Source organism: Vulpes vulpes, chromosome 1 (assembly GCF_048418805.1).
Source record: "Vulpes vulpes isolate BD-2025 chromosome 1, VulVul3, whole genome shotgun sequence".
Taxonomy (NCBI): Eukaryota; Metazoa; Chordata; class Mammalia; order Carnivora; family Canidae; genus Vulpes; species Vulpes vulpes.
Window position 1 is genome coordinate 42882685 of NC_132780.1, and position 10117 is coordinate 42892801.

A 10117-nucleotide genomic window follows, 5' to 3' on the forward strand; every position below is an offset into this window, starting at 1 on the left:
AGATCAGAAAAAAGAAGTTGGTAGAGGGAAGGCAGACTTTCCCCCAAAGTCCCCAACTATACGACAAGTTTCTGGAGCAGCAGGAAGTGCTTGCTCATTGAACCCCTTCGAGCTCGAGCATGAGTGGGGAGAGTTGGGCAGAGTATAAAAGGGGGTCAGTGAAGGTACAATATCCACGATGGCACTTAACTCCCGAAAGGCCTCCCGGAGCTTCAGTGTGCTCAAGATTCAAGCCTTTCTGTCCTGCTCGTGCCCAGTGAGCGGCTGGCAGCCTCAAAGCCTCCCCCGTCAGATGGAGACCTGCTTGTTAACACTCTGCTTCTATTTTGCACTGTAGCAATCCAGCCAGGAAACCTGACCCCACTTTCAGTTCTGAAGAGCAATTCTAGACACCTAAAAGATTTAGGAACATGGTGGCTTTTATTTAAGGTCTGTAGGTGGGGGACCAACGTGGACTTTGGTCTGCAACATCACCAGTCTGCACAATTTAATTTAACTTCTGTCCTTCCCTTCCCTCATGTCTTTGTTTCTCACCCTCGCCTTTGCTGGATCACCCATGAGATCTCCATGTTCTACTTCATACGTGGTCCTGGTGCCAAGATTCCACTAGGATTTAATGAAGATGTTCACCTTCTACATCAAGTACTTCTTATTTTTTCTCCAGAAACATAAGGCATACCTAAGAGGAATTGTGCTAGCTCTTAAATACAGTGTAATGTCTCCATCCCTTTCTGTCCTAAAAGCTCTTCCTTGGAGACTGCTCCTAGTCTTGATATTCATTGGGTCTCTGCTGGCCTAATTTGAAAACTCTTTTCTGTCTTTGCCTGTTTCTGGCCTCCTGCACTTCCTAGGTCTGCCCTGCCTCCACCACTGGGTACAGTACAGTGGATGCTAACCTTAACGTCATAGGTTATCTCCTAGAAGCTTTATTATCTTACTGTTTACATGTAAATCTACAATTTTCTAGACTTATTTTTTTATGTATCAAGGATCAAGATTCATTGTCTTTCCATGTGGACATATGATTGCCCCTGCATCCCTCATTACAAATACAATCTTCTCCTCCCTGCACTGAGTGCCACCTGCCATAAGTCAAATAACCAAATGTATTTAATGTATTTCTGAGCCCTCTCTATTGTTCCATTCATTTACTTGTCTATTGGTATACCTAAACTTCAGTGTCTTAATTACAGTCACTTGATAGTGTTACAACCTAGTAATACAAGTCCAATAACTTTTAAAATCTTCTTCAAGTTACCATGTCTATTTTTGATCCTTTACATTTCCATATACATTTTAGCATCTTCATCACCATTAACTGGTTACCCACAACGAAACCTGGTTTGAATCCCTTCTTGGATTACAATGAGTCTATAAGTAATTTATAGAGGATTGATATCTTCAAAATAAGTAGCATTCCAACTCCTGAACAAGAATGTATATTTCCGGGCAGCCTGGGGGGCTCAGCGGTTTAGCACCGCCTTCAGCCCAGGGCATGATCCTGGAGACCTGGGATCGAGTCCCACATCAGGCTCCCTGCATGGAGCCTGCTTCTCCCTCTGCCTGTGTCTCTGCCTCTCTCTCTCTCTGTCTTTCATGAATAAATAAATAAAATCTTTTTTTTAAAAAAAAAAAGAATGTGTATTTCCATTTATTTACATTTTCTTTAACTTCCACAATAATGGTTGATACTTCTCTTCTTTGAGTATTGCTCATGATATTTATAGATTCATTTATATGGTATTAGGTAATTTGGGATTGTATTAGAACTGATATGTTTAAATATTTCTGTTTTCTAATTGTTTATTTCTGGTATAGAGATAATTATAATTAATTTTAACTATAGTTTTCTATATTGTCTTTTTATCCCGTATACTTGTGAAATTATCTTATAAAATTAATTAGTTTATCTGTAAATTTGGAAGGGATTTTCTTTATATAAGTTTAACACCAATAAACTGTTCCCCCCAATTATGATGCCTTTTATATTCCTTTCTATCTAGTTCTCTCACATAATAGAAGGTAGGATTCTTCTATCTATCCTTTTATTATTTCCTATCTTGGAGCAAAGCCTTTATTATTTTAATCTTAAAATTTTGCTATATGATTTGTATGTAGATACTCTTTACTAGATTAAGAAAGTTCTCGCCTTTCTATTTTTCTGTCAGATTTTTAAATAATATTTTAAGGTTGAATTTTATCAGATTACCAAACATTTTCTGCATTTGTGGAGATAATTCATTTTTTTGGTTGATGTGTTGTATTTTATTGATAGAATTTTTAATATTAAATCATTCTTATTTATTTCAGAAACAAACCTTATTTTACTTAGACATTTTATTATTTGTATATGTTTTCTTTCATTTAATTTTATTGTCAATTTTTGGTGTCAAGTTCATGCTAGCTTAATAAAAAGAGTTGGAAAAATATTCTTTCTTCCATTTCTCTGGAATAATTTTTCCAAGATTGTTATTTTCTTAATATTTGGAAGAATTTATTGGTGAATCCATACAGTTCTGGAAAGGTTATTTTTTTAAAGTCATTTTATTTTATTTTTTAAAAGATTTTGTATATTTGACAGGGAGAGAGAACAGAAGCAGGAAGAATGGCAGGCAGAAGGAGAAGCAGACTTCCCGCTGAGCAGGGAGCCTAATGTGGGGTTTGATCCCAAGACTCGAGGATCGTGACCTGAGGAGAAGGCAGGTGGTTAACCAACTGAGCCACCCAGGCGTCCCTTTAAAGACATTTTAAATTAAAAATCCAAATTCATTAATAGGCTTAAAATTATCCTTTATATATCTCATGACTTTTAGGTATATGATTTTATTCAAGTGATTTGAAAATTTTTAATTATTAAATTTATTAATTTAAAACTGGGTAATATCCTTTAATATTTTTGGGCAGCCCCAGTAGCCCAGCAGTTTAGCGCCGCCTTCAGCCCAGGGCCTGATCCTGGAGACAGGGATGGAGTCCCACACTGGGTCCCTGCAGGGAGCCTGCTTCTCCCTCTGCCTTGTCTCTTCCTCTCTCTCTCTCTCATGAATAAATAAATAACATTTAAAAAAATATCCTTTTATATTTTTAATTTTGGTAGGAACTGTAATAATGTTCCCATTTTTCTTTATATTGTTAGAGATTTTTTTAATCATATTTATCTTTTGAAAAATTATTAGCTTTTTAATATTCTCTATTACATGTTTATTCTCCATCTTATTAAGTTCTATTGTATTTCCTTTTTCTAAATTTTGGGCTTAACTTGCTACTTTTTTAAAAAATACTTTGATGTATATTTATTGATTTACAATACTTCTTTTCTTCTAATATAAATTTTAATACTTAAATTTCTCTGTAACCACTTTATTTGCAATCTGTATGTTTTGATATGAAATATTTTCATTATAATTCAATTAAAAAAATTCTAATTCTGTTGTGACTTTATCCTTGAACTGTGTATTGATTAGAAGTGTTTTTAACATCCAAATATTTGGAGAAATATTGATTCTACATTTTTATGTTTCTTGTTTTGTTTTTTCTTTAAAAAAATACTTTTAGGGGATCCCAGGGTGGCTCAGCGGTTTAGTGCCTGCCTTTGGCCCAGGGCGTGATCCTGGAGTCCCGGGATCGAGTACCACGTTGGGTTCCCTGCTTGGAGCCTGCTTCTCCCTCTGCCTGTATCTCTGCCTCTCTCTCTCTCTCTCTCTCTGTATCTCTCATGAATAAATAAATAAAATCTTAAAAAAATACTTTTAATACATTCAAATTCTGACATGTGTTAAGGCTTGCTTTATAACCAGATTATAGCCAGTTTTTATAAATGTGTCCTGTGCACCTAAAACATTTATATATTAATATGTGTGTTCTGTGTCTGTGCAGTGCTTAATGTAAATTTTAGGTCACATTTTTAATGATGATATTGCATTTCCCTATAATTCACTGATTTTTGTTGTTGTTGTTCTATGATACTACTATAAAGATTTAGATTTCTCTAGTTCTTCTTGGTTTTTTGGAATGTCTCCTCATATATTGCATTAAAGTTTAGATTTATCATATGTTCCTTATAAATTAGCACTTGGTTTTCATTATTCTGCCTCATCTCCCGTGATACTCTTTGCTTTTGAGCCTACTTTAACATTAGAATGCCTTCTTCAATTTTATTTCTTATTATCATGATATAATTTTTCCCTCTGTTAACTTTCTGTCTTTGTCTTTCTTTATAATGACTCTTATCTTCTGTAAATGTCATGGAATTGTTTTTCACTGTTTCAATAATATTTGTTCTTTGGGTATTTAGATTTTGTTTGTCTGAAAATTTTCTCATTTCATCTTTCCTCTCAAATAACATTTCTCTGTCTCTAGAATTCTAGACTGCCAGGTATTTTCTTTTCAGTACTTAAAAATGTTATTCCATTATTTTCTAGTATCCATCATTTTTGTTGAGAAATAGCCTGTAATCTTAATCTTATTGTTGCTCCTTTGAAAATATTATCTCTTTTTTTCCTCTGGCTACTTGAAGATTTTCTATTTTTCTTTGCTATTTATGAATTACACTGTGATGGTCCTAGGAATGGTTTTCTTTGTATTTATTCTTGTTACTGTTTCATAGTGCTTACTGAATTTCTGGCTTTATATATTCTTTTTAGTTTTGGAAAACTCAGCTGTTATTTCTAAAATATTGCTTTCTCCCCACTCTTTCTCCTTTTTTATTAGACTCTAATTACACATATGATAAAAATGTTTACTATGCTCCATATGTTTCCGATGCTGTCTTCTGTACTTTTTATTTTTTATGTTTACCTGCTTCAGTCTTAATATTTTAAGTACTCTATCTTCAGTTCACTAATCTCTCTTCACTCTTAACCACTCTACTACTGATTTTTAATTTTAGTAACAGTTGCTTTTTAATTGTATCATTTCAACTGCAAACATTTCACAGTTTCTATTTCTGTTAAATTCTCCACCTTGCTGTCTATTTTTTGAACTTGATCATATTTATTAAAATATGTATGAAGCTGGGATGCCTGGGTGGCTCAGTGGTTAAGCACCTGCCTTCGGCTCAGTGGTTAAGCACCTGCCTTCGGCTCAGGAGTCCTGGGATGGAGTCCCATATTGGGCTCCCTACAAGAAGCCTGCTTCTCCCTCTGCCTATGTCTCTGCCGCTCTCTCTCTCTCTCTCTCTGTCTCTCATGAATAAATAAAATCTTAAAAAATATATGTATAAAGCTTAATATCTAGGTCATTGATGTTTCTGACTTTGTTGTTATTTTATTGTTTTATTTGAATTGCAGTTAGTTAATATACAGTGTAATATTAGTTTTAGGTGTACAATATAGTGATTAAACACTTCTGTACAACACCTGGTGCTCATCACAACAAAGGCACTCCTTAATTCACATTACCTATTTAACCAATCCCCCTACCCAACTCCCCTCTGGTAACCATAAGTTTATTCTCTATAGTTAAGAGTCAGTTTCTTCATTTGCCTCTCTTTTTTTTCCCATGTGATCATTTGTTTTGTTTTCAAAATTCCATATATTAGTGAAATCACACTGTACTTGTCTTTCTCTGATTGACTTATTTCGCTTAGCATGATACTCTCTAACTCCAACCACATTGTTGCAATTGGCAAGATTTCATTCTTTTTTATGGTATATATATATATATATATATATATATATATATATATATATATATTCATCAGTCAATGGACATTTGGGCTCATTCTTTAATTTGGCTATTTTAGTTATTGTTGTTATTTTTAATTCTTGTTCTTTTCTGGGCACTCTTGACAGCTTTTTGATGAATACCAGACTTGGGATATGGAACATTGTAGAGAATCTGGACGGTATTATTTTCCTCTGGAGAGAATTTCCTGTTCTCAGATAGGGAGACGAGGGGCAGATCATCTTAATCATTGAACAAACTTGATCCTAATTCTCCTTTTTTGTAAAGTTCAATTTAGATCTGTTTCATCAACCATCCTAACACACATACACATACACACAGATTTTCAATGGTTCCAACTCCTATCTTTAGTTTTCCATTGATACACTCTTTCTCAGTGGGCTCTGCACTTCAGTTTTATCTCTCCAGTATATCTTTGCTTTGACTTCAGCTAGCTTTTGTTTACCTTCTCAGTGTCTTGCCTTGCCTACCTAAGTTGAAAATACCTCAAGGAAACAGAATATGGAAAATTTCTAAAGACCTTTTTCATTTCCAAAAGTAGTATCTAACTATCTTTGCCATGATAAATTAGTAAACCACTGAGGAAAACACTCATAAAATCAGCATTATTGGATAACAATCAAGTACTCAAAAACTGTCTCTCTTTCCTACCAATATCACCAATTCCCAAATGTTCAATAAGAGCAGCGAGTATGGGATGGGACATGAAAAAATGGCCTTTCATAGTAACTCTAAATACTGGAAGAATGAAATTGTAAATGAAGAAAATTTTCTAGAATATATGTGAAATATTTGTTCCTAATGAATTTCCAGAATAATACTCAAAAGTTTAACACAGCAACTCATCCTGATAAGCAAGAAACTCAGTCAAATTTGTCTCACAATCATTTTTTTCTGATTCTGTTATGTACTTCTCAGATTCACACAAAGTTATTTTTATCTGCACTGCACAGATCTTATTTTTACTATGGAATCGGTGACCCTACATTATGGAAACTAAAACCAAGGCTTGTGGCAAAATAGCTAAACTTGAAACAATTCCCCAAAACCCAGAACATATATGGCTCATGAATCTATAGAAGGCAATATTATTACATTTCTCTCTAGTGCTGGGGTAAACTCTTCATACCTGCCAATCTAATTTGACTAATGTATTGTTTTTACAGTGCATTAGTGGAAATTAAATGGTAAATTCAGTCAAACAATCATTCCATACATCAAAGAGAAAAGTCAGTCAACACAACTGTCTGCCTGAAATGAATGAAGAAAACAATTCAAGGCAAACAATTGTCCTAGTAGGCCTGTATAAATACGACATGGTGTCATGTGCAGAATTCATCTTTCCCCACCCTTACCTGGAGTACAGTCTGCCAGCCAATTCAGTCACTCAAATAATTCTGAATTTTAATATTCCAGTTTCATTCACCCTGTTAATGGTGACTGCCTTTCCTTCTCCTTCATCTGTCAATCAGCGGAGAATGTCAGAGCAGGAGAATAGTAATATTGACATATTGTAATGTACTCTGAAATCTACAGCTTCAAAATTCCAAGACTAACTCAATGATTATCTTAAAGGGTCTGGTGCAGAAAGCATATGTGAATTGAATCACAGACCACCAGCCATCCCTTCCAGCACTAAAAGCCCTTATTTCTGTCTCCAATATATCATAAAACACTCATGAGGAAATTTCTGAGTGGTCAGCAGAAATATGGCTCCAAAGCAGGCACATTGAGAAGAGACATTGTCATCTATGATCACCTTTGAAGTTGACTTGTTTTTTTACTTACTCCTGAACCAGAATTAGGTGTAAATTCTATTTGGGTAAAAGTTAAGAGAATCTGATGGGGCAGTGTGCCTAATTCTTTTGATTTTTTTTTTTAATACTCTAACTTTTAAAGAAATGTTTTTTAAAATAGTTTAAGGGTTATTTGAATACTATAAGGCTTGTTTATGTTTTTGAGTTGCCAATTTTAAGAACAATGTGTGTGCTTGAAGTGTTTAACAGTATACAGACAACACATGGGAAACAAGCAAAACAGATGGCATTTTTTTTGAAGGAACTGTGTAAAGCAACAGGACACGTTCTTCATGAAATAATGTGTCAAGAAGTAAGGAAAGGTAGTTTCCTTAGTTTAAGTTTATGATACCAAAGAGGACTCTATGAATCGCTTTATAAAAAAGGATCTGCATAAAACAGAAGGAACTTTAAGAAGGATAAAACCAAGTCTTAGCTAATATTAGACATTTTCTGGTTTTTGTGCTGACTAAATAAGGATATGGCAAAGATAGTAATAATAATATTGACATGTTACAGAAAGCTGGTCCAGGGGAGGATACAAGGATAACATGAGGGATGATGAGAGCACTTTACAAAGAGTCAGGTCTCAGTTATTCAGCACAGTTTGTTCAATTTGTAAAGCATTCTTATTCTTTTGTCTCCTTTTTGCCTTTTGGCCATTTCATGTTTCTCAGCATATCTGAAAGAAGGCAAAGTGAAAAGAGTGGGTTAACCATCCAACCAATCCAGTTTCCCATTTCCCATTTTGTAGTACCTCTCACAGTGTGAATATAGATAGAGAGCTTTAGAATAATGGAAGATAAGTCTCTTGGATCGGTAATAGGCTCTCTATTTTTGGGCAAAATTGTGCTCATTTAGGAAGCTAAACAACAATTGAATAGTGGAAATAATTAGGAGTGTATAAACTTACTAATTCAGTAAGTAATTAAATGCTCATTCAGATAATATACTTGGGCAAGAGAAAAATTTCCTTTTTTCCTGATGTAACATTAATGGACATTGGAGGAAATCTGTGAAATCTACCTATATATACATGAATCCATTCATCCATCCAGATATAGGTATAGATATTTTGGATTTTGTGGATATGTTAGTCCTGTGCTTGTTCTCCCTAAGATCTATTCCTTTCCCTTTTCTTGTTCTGCAGACCTCTGGAAGCCATATACCCAGGGGTGCACTGTTAACTGGCTCATGTTTAGGTTTAATGAGAATCCCTGGTGTGAGCCTAAGGAGCAGAAGGAAGAGAAAAGGCAATATTTTTCTGTCTCCCTCTATCTCTGTCTTGATGGTGTCTCTAGCAGTAGTGTAATGACACTGGGTCTCTAGATCTTGAAAAACCTGTCAGCCAGGTGATCCTGAACTCTGGGCTTTTGCAGTATCACCTGCTCTGTCTGACCCTTCAGGATAAGAGGGTAGGAGCTTCCTGTTGTAATAATATCTGGATTGTCTCGACATCCCTTGTTTGGTCTCATAACTCTTTCAGGACCTGTGTAACCAATTTCCTGCACTCAATCTCTTTATTTCAGCATGTAAAATAATTTTGTTTTCCTGATTGGATACAATAGATAGGATAATTTGCCTCATTACTCACTCACTAATCAGTGGGTACCAACAAGTTCCCAATAACTTTAGTGTAATAATTTTACTAGTTTATTGCTATCCCGACTAACTGTAATATCTCAGCCATCCTCCAGAGTGTCTCTGAGGTAGTATGATTTTGAGGATCTTGAGAAGGATCATATGCCCCAGTCCACCAACTTCACAAATTTTCCTCCCAATGTCACATGTAAAATCATCTTTAAGCCTCAGAGATAGAAGGGGGATTGAAATAATAAAACATAGTTTCTAGAACAGCTATATCCTTTCAAAGTGTCAGTCATCCTCTATCTGTTCTCTGACAATATAAATATTTCAGATAAATGGCCTGTATGAAATTTAGAAACAATTATAATTCATAATCAAAGTCCCTTGCTATACAACTACTACATTTATTTTTTCTCATGAAGCATATTTTCCCTCATGATAAAACAAGTATGAATCATTACACAAAACTAGGGGTTCAAATCATGTCATAAATTTCAAGGTTTTTCTATAAATTTTATTTATAAAATTTATTTTGGATCCAGATACAAATCACCAAGATTGGCAGATGTTCAGTATCACCCAGTACTGGGGAAACCCTGTCCGTAGTGTGGAGAAAAATCTGAGGCTTCTACTGAACCAGGAAAAGTGGGAGAGACTTGATCTTCAATTGCGAAGATCATCCCTGCCAATGCTCTTTGATCAGTCTAGCAAGATCCCTTCCAAGGAGTGTTTCCAAAAGATCATGACCCACTCTTCATAGACACAACATATTGTTACATCCTGCTATGCCGTGGGTACTGTATTCAAGTTGTAATTAATTTCCTCCTCTTCTGACTCAGTGACTGGCAGTAACTTAGGATCAGATAACCCTCACTGGACCTTGGCAAAGCATCAATCCACTGATGTGCTGGTAAATGTTCAGCAACTGATCCATTGTCAAAATGAAGTCACAATTGTGGTGTTTGTCAATTTCTGTGGTGTGAATGCCCCCACCACGGCCAATTTCAAGTTATCGACGTGATGTCATTAAAGGCAGACCTCCACCATAAAAA